General features: G+C 39.9%; 1 pseudogene; it reads left to right on the plus strand.

Moving 5' to 3' along the window:
- Positions 1-10,117: 10,117 nt before the first annotated feature.
- LOC138929906 (tubulin alpha-1B chain pseudogene) lies at positions 10,118-11,509 on the plus strand (annotated as a pseudogene).
- The last annotated feature ends 2,324 nt before the right edge of the window (positions 11,510-13,833 follow it).

The raw sequence follows: 13,833 nt of genomic DNA on the forward strand, positions 1-13,833 counted from the left end.
TGAAGGTATGATACCACATTTACAGGAGACTTGGAAAATACAGAACAAAATTACATATAGTTCCACTATATATTACAATCACTTTTAAGTAAATAAATTAAGATTTTTAGTTGGAGTTTCAATATCAAATTCTCAAAAATTCATAGAATGAATACACAGAAAAGTAGTTGGGTCTCCTGCATTGCAGGTAGATTCCTTACCGCCTGAGCCACCAGGGAAGCCCACAACACTTTCAATATCAAACTCTCAAAAACTAGTAGAATGAATAGACAGAAAAGTAGAAGGATATAGTAGACCTGAAAAGCACTATGAACCGATTCAACATAATTAAGATTTATGCAATTTTCACACAACAGTAGGATACAAATTCTATTGAAGTTCCCATAGACTATAAACTGGGAAATACTAGAATGTACCCAGGGACATAAAACAAGGTGCAAAACTTTCATGGTCTAAAAGTGTTGAAATCATACAGAGTCTGTTCTCTTATCACTGTGGAATTCTGTTAAAAATCAATATCAAAAGATACTTGAAAATAACCCACATAATTTCAATAGCAATGTGACATTTATCCAGAGAGATCTTTGACTTAGCCACTGAAAGCCTCAATAAAGTTAGAAGACTGAAAAAAACCACAGAGGGTGATGCAGAGAAGAAAGTATTTAAATGAGAAAGTAATATTAAAGATAATTTAAATGTCCATTTTTAAATGACAGGTGTATGTAAGAAGTCATAACAAGGAAAATTAGAAAATATCTGTAACAGAATAAAAAATGAAAAGAGAATTTACCGAAATTCATTGCATGCAGCAGATGCTGCTCAATGCAACTAAATACAATGTGGAATCTTGAGTAAGGCATGAAAACAAATAATGGACACTGGCATAAAGCTTTGTGCAATTTGAACAAAATCTCTACTTTAGTGACTAATACTGATACCCAGTCTGTTAAATGCTCTTTGAACCAGCTTTAGAATCTCACTGATGCCCTCATGAATAAATCAGAAAAACTTTGATATAATTTTATTCTATATTTATGTGAGTTTAACTGTTATATTTTGAAAATTATGCTTTGACATACTCCACACAGTTTTGCATTGTGTTTCTTAAACTTAACATGTCATCAGCTAATTTCACTCAACCATTACAAACGTTGGAGATTTAGGTTACTTCTCCTCTTCACCTGTTATAAATAAGCTTTGCTGATGATATTCACTCTTAACTGTAGTTCACATGTAGGCAAATGTTTGTGGGAAGAAGAATGGTATACAGTTTGCACCAGGCTTTCACCTCCTATATTCAAGATGATCCTGCCCTCTTTTTCTTCCCTGTCCTACTGTCATCTCATCACCCCATTGCAGCCAAGATGGAGGCCTTCTGGGATTTACAGCCAGTTTGGGGCATGGCCTGAGCGCACTCCTTGTTAACAATAGTACCAGACATGTAGTGAATAGTTACTATGTCCAGACACTCTGCTAAGTGTCTGATAAGCATTATCACTTCTGGTCCCCATGACTACCCATTAGTCAGGTCCTGTTGTTATCATCCTTTTCTCCCTGTGAAAAGGCTAAGTTGGGATTTAAACCCATGTCTGACCATAACTCATCTTACATGCTAGTAAAGTAATGCTTAAAATTCTCTAAGCCAGGCTTCAGCAATACGTGAACCATGAACTTCCAGATGTTCAGGCTGGTTTTAGAAAAGGCAGAGGAACCAGAGATCAAATTGCCAACATCTGATGGATCATCGAAAAAGCAAGAGAGTTCCAGAAAAACAACTGTTTCTGCTTTATTGACTATGCCAAAGCCTTTGCCTGTGTGGATCACAATAAACTGTGGAAAATTCTGAAAGAGATGGGAATACCAGACCACCTGACCTGCCTCTTGAGAAACCTATATGCAGGTCAGGAAGCAACAGTTAGAACTGGACATGGAACAACAGACTGGTTCCAAATAGGAAAAGGAGTACATCAAGGCTGTATATTGTCACCCTGCTTATTGAACTTATATGCAGAGTACATCATGAGAAACGCTGGGCTGGAGGAAGCACAAGCTGGAATCAAGATTGCCAGGAGAAATATCAACAACCTCAGATATGCAGATGACACCACCTTTATGGCAGAAAGTGAAGAGGAACTAAAGAGCTTCTTGATGAAAGTGAAAGAGGAGAGTGAAAAAGTTGGCTTAAAGCTCAACATTCAGAAAACTAAGATCATGGCATCCAGTCCCATCACTTCATGGCAAATAGATGGGGAAACAGTGGAAATAGTGGCTGATTTTATTGTTCTGGGCTCTAAAATCACTGCAGATGGTAATTGCAGCCATGAAATTAAAAGACGCTTACTCCTTGGAAGGAAAGTTATGACCAATCTAGATAGCATATTAAAAAGCAGAGACATTACTTTGCCAACAAAGGTCCATCTAGTCAAGGCTATGGTTTTTCCAGTAGTCATGTATGGATGTGAGAATTGGACTATAAAGAAAGCTGAGCACCAAAGAATTGATGTTTTTAAATTGTGATGTTGGAGAAGATTCTTGAGAGTCCCTTGGACTGCAAGGAGACCAACCAGTCTATCCTAAAGGAGATCAGTCCTGGGTGTTCATTGGAAGGACTGATGTTGAAGCTGAAACTCCAATACTTTGGCCACCTGATGCAAAGAACTGACTCATTTCAAAAGACCTTGAAGCTGGGAAAGATTGAGGGCAGGAGGAGAAGGGGACGACAGAGGATGCAATGGTTAAATGGCATCACCGACTCAATGGACATGGGTTTGGGTGGACTCCAGGAGATGGTGATGGACAGGGAGGCCTGGCGTGCTGCAGTTCATGGGGTCTCAAAGAGTCAGACAGGACTGAGCGATTGAACTGAACTGAACTGACCATAAAGTCTGTGCTCTCAAGCACTGAGGTGGGAAATGACTGTGTATGTATTAAATACCTGAGTGAATGAATAAATGAATGGTCAAAACACTCCTGAAGGGACTTCCCTGGTGGTCCAGTGGCTAAAAATCTGCATTACAATTCAGGGGACAGAGGGTTCGATCCCTGATCGGTGAGCTAAGGTCCCACATGCCACACGGCAGCTCAGTCAAGGCGCCACAACTAAAGAGAGAAGCCCAGGAGATCCTGCCACCTGCAAGTAAGACCTAATGAAGCCATTAGTTAATTAATTAATATTAAAACAACAACAACAAACAAACAAACAAAAACCACACTCCTGAAAGGGCTCAACTGGAGGATCAGAGTAGCTGACTCGCCAGCTGAGTGCAATGCTAGATGCCTCCTCAGGCCTCTCCCTTGCCCCTCTATTTACAGTTTTCTGCATACTCTGCTCGGGCTTCCCTGGGGGCTCAGTTGTACAGAATACGCCTGCCAATGCAGGAGACCTGGGTTCAATCTCTAGTTCAGGAAGATCCCCTGGAGAAGGAAATGGCAACTTACTCCAGTATTCTTGCCTGGAGAATCCCATGGACAGAGGAGCCTGGTGGGCTACAGCCCATGAGATCACAAAGCATCTGACACAACTGAGCGACTAACACTTTCACGTACTCTGCTCACCTGCCTTCTAGTTGTTGACCATAAACAAAAAAGCACAGCCTAAAGGCTGAAGATTATGCTTTATTTGATGCACTGGCTGAGGACTTAAGACCCAAAGTAGCCTGTCAGATAGCTTGGAGACACTGCTCCAAAGAGGTAGGGGAGGAGTCAGGATATACAGGAATTTTTGCAACAGAAACTGGGTACTGGGAACATTAAAAGATTACTGTTAATTAAAGAAAAAGCAAATATCTCAATGAAAGGAATGTACATTTTCCATGTATGGGAAAATGAATGAATCTGGGCTCATTGGAATCATTCCCTTGATATGCATCTCAGCTATCTGGGGCCAGTATCATTTTTCTCTCTTTTCTGAATCCCCTCAGGGTACACAATCCAGATAGCTAGAGTGGCTGATGGCTTTTTAAAAAAAGTATTTATTAGGGTATAATTGATTAACAATGTTGTGCTAACTTCAGGTGTACAACAACGTGAATCTGTTATACAAATACACTCCTTCACTCTTTTTTAGATTCTTTTCCCATATAGGCCATTATGGAGTATTGAGTAGGGTTCCCTGTGCTATACAGTAGGTCCTTATTAGTTATCTATTATAGTAGTGTATATATGTCAATTCCAATCTTCCAATTTATCCCTCCCCTCCTCTTTTCCTCTGGTAACCATAAGTTTGTTTTCTACATCTGTGACTCTACTTCTGTTTAGTAAGTAAGTTTACTTGTAGCCTTTTTTAGATTCCACATATAAGTGATATCATATATTTGTCTTTGTCTGACTTCACTCAGTATGAGAACCTCTAGGTCCACCCATGTTGCTCCAAATAGCATTATTTTGTACTTTTTTATGGCTGAGTAATATTCTTTTGTGGGGCTTACCAGATGGCTCAGTGGGTAAAGAATCTGCCTGCAATGCAAGAGACACAGGAGACTTGAGTTCAATCCCTGGGTTGGGAAGATCCCTTGGAGGAGGGCATGGCAACCCACTCCAGTATTCTTGCCTGATGAATCCCAGGGACAGAGGAGCCTGGCGGGCTACAGTCCATGGGATTGGAAGAGTCAGAGACGACTGAGGAACTGAGCACACACACATATTCTGTTATGTTTATGTACTACATCTTCTTTAGCCATTCCTCTGTGGGTGGACATTTAGGTTGCTTCCATGTCCTGGCTATTGTGAATAGTACTGCAATGAACATTTTCTCTAAGATCAGGAACAAGACAAGGATGTCCGGTCTTACCCGACTTAATGGTAAGTCTTAAGTGGTCTTACCACTTAAGTCTTAAATGGTCTTACCACTTTTATTCAACACTTCTAAAGTCCTAACCATGGCTATCAGAGAAAAGAAAGAAAGAAAAAGAATCCAAATTGGAAATGAAGAAATATTGTGACTGTTTGCAAATGACATGATAGTATACATAGAAAATCATAAAGATGCTACTGGAGAGCTCATCAATGAATTTGGTAAATTTGCAGGATGCAAAATGAATACACAGAAATCTCCTGCATTCCTATATACTACAATGAAAGATCAGAAAGAGAGATTAAGGAAACAGTCCCATTTACCATTGCATCAAAAAGAATAAAATATAAACAAAAAGAATAAACCTACCTAAGGGGGCTGATGGCATGATGACTGCAACATCCTTTGTTTACTGATTTGGCAGGTGACATTTTTCATACACATAGTTCAGGGGTTGGCAAACTTTTCTAAAGGGCCATATAGTAAATATTTTAGATTTTGCAGGTCAAGTACAGCCTATATATTCTTTTTTTTTTTTACCTTTAAATCTTTTTTTAACCTTTTAAAAATGTGAAAACCATTCAGTTTAATTCAATCACTCAGTCATATCCAACTCTTTGCGACCCCATGAACCACAGCACGCCAGGCCTCCCTGTCCATCACCAACTCCCAGAGTCCATCCAAACCCATGTCCATTGAGTCGGTGATGCCATCCAACCATCTCATCTCCCCTTCTCCTGCCCTCAATCTTTCGCAGCATCAGGGTCTTTTCAAAGGAGTCAGTTCTTTGCATCAGGTGGCCAAAGTATTGGAGTTTCAGCTTCAACATCAGTCCTTCCAATGAACACCCAGGACTGATCTCCTTTAGGATGGTCTGGTTGGATCTCCTTGCAGTCCAAGGGACTCTCAAGAGTCTTGTCCAACACCACGGTTCAAAAGCATCAATTCTTCGGTGCTCAGCTTTCTTTATAGTCCAACTCTCACATCCATACATGACCACTGTGACCTCTTTCTGCTCACCTAGCCCAGTGACTGGAGGGCGGGATGTGATGGGTGAAACATCCCAATCGTACGAGGGAAGAGATAACTATTTTAACTCATACAGTTTCTGCCTTGTGACTGCCACCTATCTGCCCCTATCGTCCACTCCTTTTTATTCCTGATTCTGTGACACTGGTCAAAGTGATGGCTGTGAGTCCTGCTAGATAATTTGGATTTGCTGAGCCATCCTTGTCATGCCCAAGCCACTCCTTCATCCTTTTTTTGAGAATCGCTGGTGTGATTTTTCATGGTATTTCCTCTATTGGGTGGTCTTTCTCTTACCCAGGGATCGAACCCAGATCTCCTGCATTGCAGGGTCTGCATTTGCCTGTTCATTTTAAGATGATCAGACATTTTCTAAAAACTTCCTTTTTCTCAGCATCCGATGTACGTCATACCATCTACTGCTTAACAGAGGCTGTTCTGTGTCTAGGTGAAGTGGATTTGCAAAGATGCTTGTTTGATAGACAAGAAGAGGCAGAACCTGAAGCAATGTTCCCAATCTGTTTTCTTTAGTCAGCATTACTTAGATTCTGGGTTGGTTTGTTTGTTTTTCTGTTTTGAAGTTGCAATTTGTATACAGTAAAATTCACTCCTTTTGGTGGTATAGTTCTGTGTTTTGATAAATGCAGACAGTTGTGAAATTATACTATAACTAAAATATAGAAAAGTCTCGTTGCCCCAAAGATCCCCTCAGGCCCCACTGTAGTCAAGCCCTGCCCCTACTCCCAGTCCCTGGAACTACTAACCAGTTTACTGCTAACATACGTTTCCCTTTCCCAGGCAGTCACAGAAATAGAATCATAGAATATGTAGCTTTTTGTTTCTGGGTTCCCTCATTTTGCATAACACATTCCTCCAGGTTTTTGCATGTGTCAGTGGTTGTTCCTATTTTATCACTGAAGAATGTTTTATGATATTGATGTAATTAGTTTGTACAAATAGTCATCCATTGAGAGGTATTTGGATTGCTTATAGTTGTTACCAATTATGAATTAAGCCTAGGTTTATTTACGAAGTTTTTTCTGTGTGAACATAAAACTTCCTCTCTTTAAGGTCAACATCCAGGAGTGAGATTTCTGGGTCTCATAGGGAGTGTATATTGACTGCCCAACCATTTTTCGAAGTGGCTGTATCATTTTAAATTCCCATCAGGAAATTATGAGAATTCTGGCTGCCCCTCATCTTCACCACTTTCTTGGCACTGCCATTATCCTTAAGAATGCTATCGATTATAATAGCAGTGCAGTGGTATTTCTTTGTGAGTTTCATTTAAATTTTCCTAATAACTAATGATACTGAGCTTGTTTTCATGTGCTTATTTGCCATCAATGAATCTTCTTTAATGAAGTGTCTCTTCTAAATCTTAGCCCATTTATTATTTGGATTATTTGTTTTCTTACTATTGAGTTTCCAAAGTTCTTTTTTTATTTTTTAAGAGATAACCTACAAACCATAAAATTTACCCTTTTAGTCTACAAGACAGTGATTTTTAGTATATTCACAAATTGATGCAACCATTCCTACTGTCTAATTTCAGAACATCTTCATCACTTCAACAAGACCCCTTAGTCACTAGTAGTCACTCTCTATTCTCCCTTCTCTAGTTTCTGGAAATCACTAATCTATTTTCCATCTCTACAAATTTGCGTATTTTAGACATTTCATATAAATGGAATCATACAATGTGTAAACTTTTGTGTCTGGCTTCATTCACTCAGTATAATGTTTTCATGGTTCAGCCATGTTGTAGCATGTGTCAGGACTTCTTCTTTTTACTGCTGAAAAATATTTCATTATATGAATATACCATATTTTGCTGATCCATTAACAAGTTGATGGACATTTTGGGTTGTTTTCACTTTTTCACTATTATACATAATGCTGCTATGAACATTTGTATACAAGTTCTTTGCATGGGTGTATGTTTTCATTTCTCTTGTATATTTAACTAGGAGTAGAGTTGCTGAATCATATAATAAATCTATACTTCAAGAATGACCAAATTTTTCCACAGCAGCCGCACTATTTTACATTCTCACCAGCAATGTATGAGGGTTCTAATTTTTCCCCACCCTTGTCAACACTTGTTATTATCTTTTTTATTATGTCATCCCAGTGAGTGTAAAGTAGCATCTTATTGTGTTTTGATTTGCATTTCTCTAATAACTGATGACCACCTGATGCGAAGATCTGACTCATTAGGAAAAAAACCCTGATGCTGAGAAAGATTGAAGGCAGGAGAAGAAGGGGATGACAGAGGATGAGATGGTTGGATGGCATCACTGATTCAATGGACATGAGTTTGAGTGGTGAACAACAGGGAAGGCTGGCGTGCTGCAGTCCATGGGGTCACGAAGAGTCAGACATGTCTGAGCAACTGAACAACAACAAAATGACTAATGACAGTAAACATCTTTTCATGTGCTTATTGGCCATTTGTATATCTCTTTTGGAAAAAGTGTCTACTCAAATCCTTCTGAATTTGATTAATTGGTTCTTTTCTATTTAAGTTTTAAAGTTCTTTATGTATTCTTGATACAAGTCCTTTATTAGGTATATGATTTACAAGTATTTTTCCCATTCTGTAGGTTGTCTTTTCACTTTCTTGATGATGTCCTTTAAAGCACAGGAGTTTCATAGCTTTGACAATGTCCAATTTATCTATTTTTTGTTTGTTTTTTCTTTTGGCATCATATCTAAGAAGCTGTTGCTTAATCTAAGGTTATAAAGATTTATATCTGTCTTTTTTCCTAGCAGTTTTATAGTTTTAGCACTTTCATTTAGGTAAAAATTTTGGTTACTGATTGTGTGGAATAGATTTTTCCATTTTTTTACTTTCAATGTATTTGTGTCTTTGAGACTAATGTATGTCTCCTGTAGACGTCATAGAGTTGGAGCGTGTTTTTCTTATGCATTCTGCCAATCTCTGTCTTCTGATTAGAGTGTTTCTAGGGAATGGTCAGGAAAAAGTCAGATAATGACTATTCTGCTGAAATAGGGCTTTTGGAGAGCTCCAAAAATTCTTTCGTACCCAATGGCTGCTAGGTTGCTAGTTTTCACAGCTTCTTTTGTTGTAACACTGTTGCATTTCAAGACTTAGGAGAATCTGGGAAGAAGAGGACGTTATGAGGCAAGTTAAAGTACCACAAAGCTCCCTATTCTTACTGAGATGCCACTGTTTTTGCTTGAATAAGCATTCCTTGAATTGTTGCAAGCCTTTGGTTACTTTCAGAGTTCCAAAAAGGTTGATGTGAACAATTTTTATCAGTGTTCTCATTGTTCTTACAGAGGAGTGAATTCTTGGAAGTCCTTACACACCATTCCCATGGATGTCATTCCTCCAAATGTGCTTTTTATCTAACCACCCATGAAGAAAAATATTTCAATTTTTTATGAAAAATTAAAGCATCTATCTACCTTTTTTTTACTAAAAATGTAAAATGGAAAACATCTTAACAGGCAAGCACAATTAGGAGATACAAAGAAATAAGGAGCAGAGAATAAATTTTATATATAATTCAGAAAGATAAGGAGCAATTTGAAGCAATAGAACAAAGTAACCCATATTTTCATTTTGTATTTTACAGAATTCAGCAAGTTAAGGCACCCAAACTAGAAACTCCATGAACTTTTTCCTTTTAGCACCTGAATCTTCCTAAGATACTATACTAGTTCTCTATTGCTGCCATACCAAATCACCACAAACCTAGCAGCTTAAAACACCACCATTTATTTGCTCACCATTCCATATGTCAGAAGTCTCAGCAATCTCAGATATTTCATCTGCTCTGGGTTTCATAAGGCTGAAATTAAGGTGCTGGCCAGGTTGCATTTGTTTCTGGAGGCTCTGAAGAATATTTCTCTCTGACTGTGGCTCAGCTGGTAAAGAATCCACCTGCCATGCGGGAGACCTGGGTTCGATCCCTGGGTTGGGAAGATCCCCTGGAGAAGGGAAAGGCTACCTACTCCAGTATTCTAGCCTAGAGAATTCCATGGACTGTACAGTCCATGGGATCGAAAAGGGTCGGACACGACTGAGTGACTTTCATTTCATTTCACAAACCATTGAGGGAGTTCCCTGGTGTGCTATAGTCCATGGGGTCACAAAGAGTTGGACACGACTGAGCAATTGAACTGAACTGAACTGAACTATCTACCAACTAGATTCGAGTTAAAATTTTGCCATGCTAGTGTGTTACTTACCTCGACTCTGCTTATCAGGGACAATAATTGGGACCCATGTCTACTCCTATTTCCTGCGCCTGCTGACCCATAATCACCATGCATGAGTGCATCTCCATCCACGTTGGCCAGGCTGGTGTCCAGATTGGCAATGCCTGCTAGGAGCTCTACAGCCTCATGGCCAGATGCCAAGTGACAATATTGGGGAAGGAGGCTCCTTCAAAACCTTCTTCAGTGAGACAGGTGCTGGCAAGCATGTGCTCAGGGCAGTATTTGTATACATGGAACCCACAGTCATTGATGAGATTCTCACTGGCACCTACTGCCAGCTCTTCCACCCTGAGCAGCTCATCACAGGCAAAGAAGATAACTATAACTATAACTGCCAATAACTATGCCCAAGGTCACTGTACCATTGGCAAGGAGATCATTGACCTCTTCTTGGACTGAATTCGGAAACTGGCTGACTAGGGCACAGGTCTTCAGGGCTTCTTTGTTTTCCACAGCTTTGGCGGGGGAACTGGTTCTCGGTTCACCTCCCTGCTGATGGAATGTCTCTGTCGATTAAGGCAAGAAGTCCAAGCTGGAGTTCTCCATTTACCCAGCCCCCCAGGTTTCCACAGCTGTAGTTAAGCCCTACAACTCCATCCTCACCCTACCCCACCCTGGAGCACTCTGATTGTGCCTCATGGTAGACAATGAGGCCATCTATGACATCTGTCGTAGAAATCTTGACATTGAGCACCCAACCTACACAAATCTTCACTACCTTATTAGCCACATAGGGTCCTCCATCACTGCTTCCCTGAGGTTTGATGGAGCCCTGAATGTGGATCTGACAGATTTCTAGACTAACCTGGTGCCCTATCCCCACATCTACTTCCCTCTGGCCACATATGTCCCTGTCATCTCTGCTGAGAAAGCCTACCATGAACAGCTTTCTGTAGCAGAGATCACCAATGCTTGCTTTGAGCCAACCAACCAGATGGTGAAATGTGACCCCTCACCATGGTAGATACATGGTCTTCTGCCTGTTGCACCGTGGCAATGTGATTCCCAAAGATGTCAATGCTGTCGTTGCCACCATCAAGACCAGGAGCAGCATCCAGTTTGTGGACTGGTGCCCCACTGGCTTCAAGGTTGGCAGCAATTACCAGCCTCCCACTGTGGTACCTGGCAGAGACCTGGCCAAAGTACAGTGAGCTGTGTGCATGCTGAGCAACACCACAGCCATTGCTGAGGCCTGGGCTCGTCTGGACCACAAGTTTGACTTGATGTATGCCAAGTGTGCCTTTGTTCACTGGTACGTGGGTGAGGGCATGGAGGAAGGAGAGTTTTCTGAGGCCCAGGAGGACATGGCTGCCCTTGAGAAGGATTATAAGGAGGTTGGTGTGGATTCTGTTGAGGTAGAAGGAGAGGAAGAAGGAGAGGAATATTAATTACCATTCCTTTGAGCCCTGCAGCATGTCATACTCAGCTTCAGCATTAGTTGACAGGTGTAAAAACTTTCTGACTAGATTGTCTTCACTTTCAACTATGATCATGAATTGCTTTTCCATGAGTGTCTGTAAGACTTATGTCCCGTCTCAAAAGTAAAGATTTTAAGAAAGAAAAAAAAATTTATTTTGCCTTAATAGTCTTTTCTATCAAGTATCATGATATCACACTCCTGATGTTTTTGAACGTGTATCTCCCAAGAATAAGGATATTTTCTTATATCACCACAATGCCATTTCATACCTAAGAAAAGTAATGATATTTCCTCTAAAATATCTACTATGTAGTCCATATTCAAATCTCAATTGTCCAAATATGTTTTATACAGCTACTTTTATTTCAAAAAATAATCCAAAGTTAATGAAATGCATTTTTGTAATTTCTTTGTTATTGTTGTTTTTTAACCTAAAACTGTCTCCATGTCTTTAAAATTTGCATTTCAATGACTTTGAAGAGGCAAGATCAATTTGTAGCCCTGTAGAATGTCTTCCATCTTTCTGGATTTGACTGTTTCTTTGTGGTATCATTTAACTTATTCTCCTAGCCACTGTATCCCATGCAAAATATTTCATAAATTATGCCGTTTACTTCATACTGTGTCATACAAGGAGTACAAAATATCAGACTGCCACACTCTTAGTGTCGTTACATTTGATTCCTGACTTAAAATGACAACCACCAGATTTCTCCATTGCAAAGGTACTCTTTTCCCTTTATAACAAGCAAATTATCTCTGAGGTAACAATTTGGCACCATGCAACAAACCTATTTATCAACAGCTTGACATCTAATGGTTTTGCCATCAATGATTACCTCTTTCTGAATCAATTGTGTCACTACCATTTGCACAATGATGACTTTCTAATTCGATCATCCATTATATTTATCAGTTGTAATTCTTAAGGAGAAGCTTCTCTGTTCACTTAAAATAAGAGAAATACTTAACTTTTTTTCGAATTACAAATCTTTGGAGAAAAAGCTGATGCAAAGATCATCATCAGGAATTTCCTGGCAGTTCAGTGGTTCAGACACCACATTTTCACTATTGAGAGCCCAGGTTTGATCCCTGGTGGGGGAAGTAAGATCCCACAAGCCAAGGGACATGGCCCCAAAAAAAAAGTCATTTTTAATGCTGGCAAATGAATGGTTTTTCTTTCTCTTTCTTGTTTTTATTATTAATATAAATGTATGAATTTTGTCCTTCTCCAGGGGATCTTCCTGACCCAGGGATCAAACCCAGGTCTCCTGCATTCCAGGCAAATTCTCTACCAGCTGAGCCACCAGGGGAGCCCTTACTTATTTATAATCAATTATATTTATCATCATCATCATTAATGTGTGGCTGAATCACACTGATTCCATTTTGTCAGTTCCATTTTGATACCAGCCTACAGTCTTTACCCCCGCCCCTTTCCACATAACTGAGCTTTAGCTTCCTCAGAAGGAATGCACTCAAGCCAGAGAAGTTCCCTGTCAACGTCTACTCTTGCCTTCATCTGATCTGAAAAGTGGAAGAGTGCCTTTTGCTGAAACAGATGGTTAACGGTCATGAGACACCTCCCACCCCAGGGGGAACCCCCTTAGTTTCCATCCATGCAGATGTGTTTCTCCCTAGCAGTCAGATTCTATTTTTAGCGTTGGCCCATTCAAATTCCCCTGTACCCCTTTCTTCAGTGTGGAGTGCAGCTGTGAATGCCTCTGGATGATCATCTGCCCAGTCCTGCCTGTATGTAAGTTACCCACAATAAACTTCATAATTGTACTTTATGGAGTAGCCTGCTGCATTTTTCAAAGTTCCTTCTCATTTTGGAGGATATTATTCAACATCTCCACCTCCCAGCCATTATCATTATTTGATGCTCAAATTGCTCATTCAAATTGACCAGTGGGAACACTTTCAGTATGATGCCGATCTTAGAGGTTTCTTATTTTTGTTTTGCTCTCTGCCAGAAGGCAACCCAGGCTTATCTTAAACATTGTCTGCCTTAGATCTGGAGTCAGCTATCTCTCCAAGAAGCCTTGATTCCTTTTAGTGGGAAATAGAATTCGGAAACCAAAATGTAGGTGCTAAATGTTCTCATTGCTGTTGGGTGCACAGGCATGGAGTCTAGACCAGGGGTCAGAAAACTTAAACCACTGCCTATTTTTGTAAATAAAATTGTATTGGAACTTAGTCTTGCTCGTTTGTTTACACATTGTCTGTGGCTGCTTTCACACAATAAGAACAAAGTTGAATACTTGCAATAGAAACAATATGACCTGCAAAGCCTGAACTGTTTACTATCTAGCCATTTACAGAAAAAGTTTGCCAACCCTGG

The sequence above is a fragment of the Ovis canadensis genome, chromosome X (genome assembly GCF_042477335.2).
Source record: "Ovis canadensis isolate MfBH-ARS-UI-01 breed Bighorn chromosome X, ARS-UI_OviCan_v2, whole genome shotgun sequence".
NCBI classification, from domain to species: domain Eukaryota; kingdom Metazoa; phylum Chordata; class Mammalia; order Artiodactyla; family Bovidae; genus Ovis; species Ovis canadensis.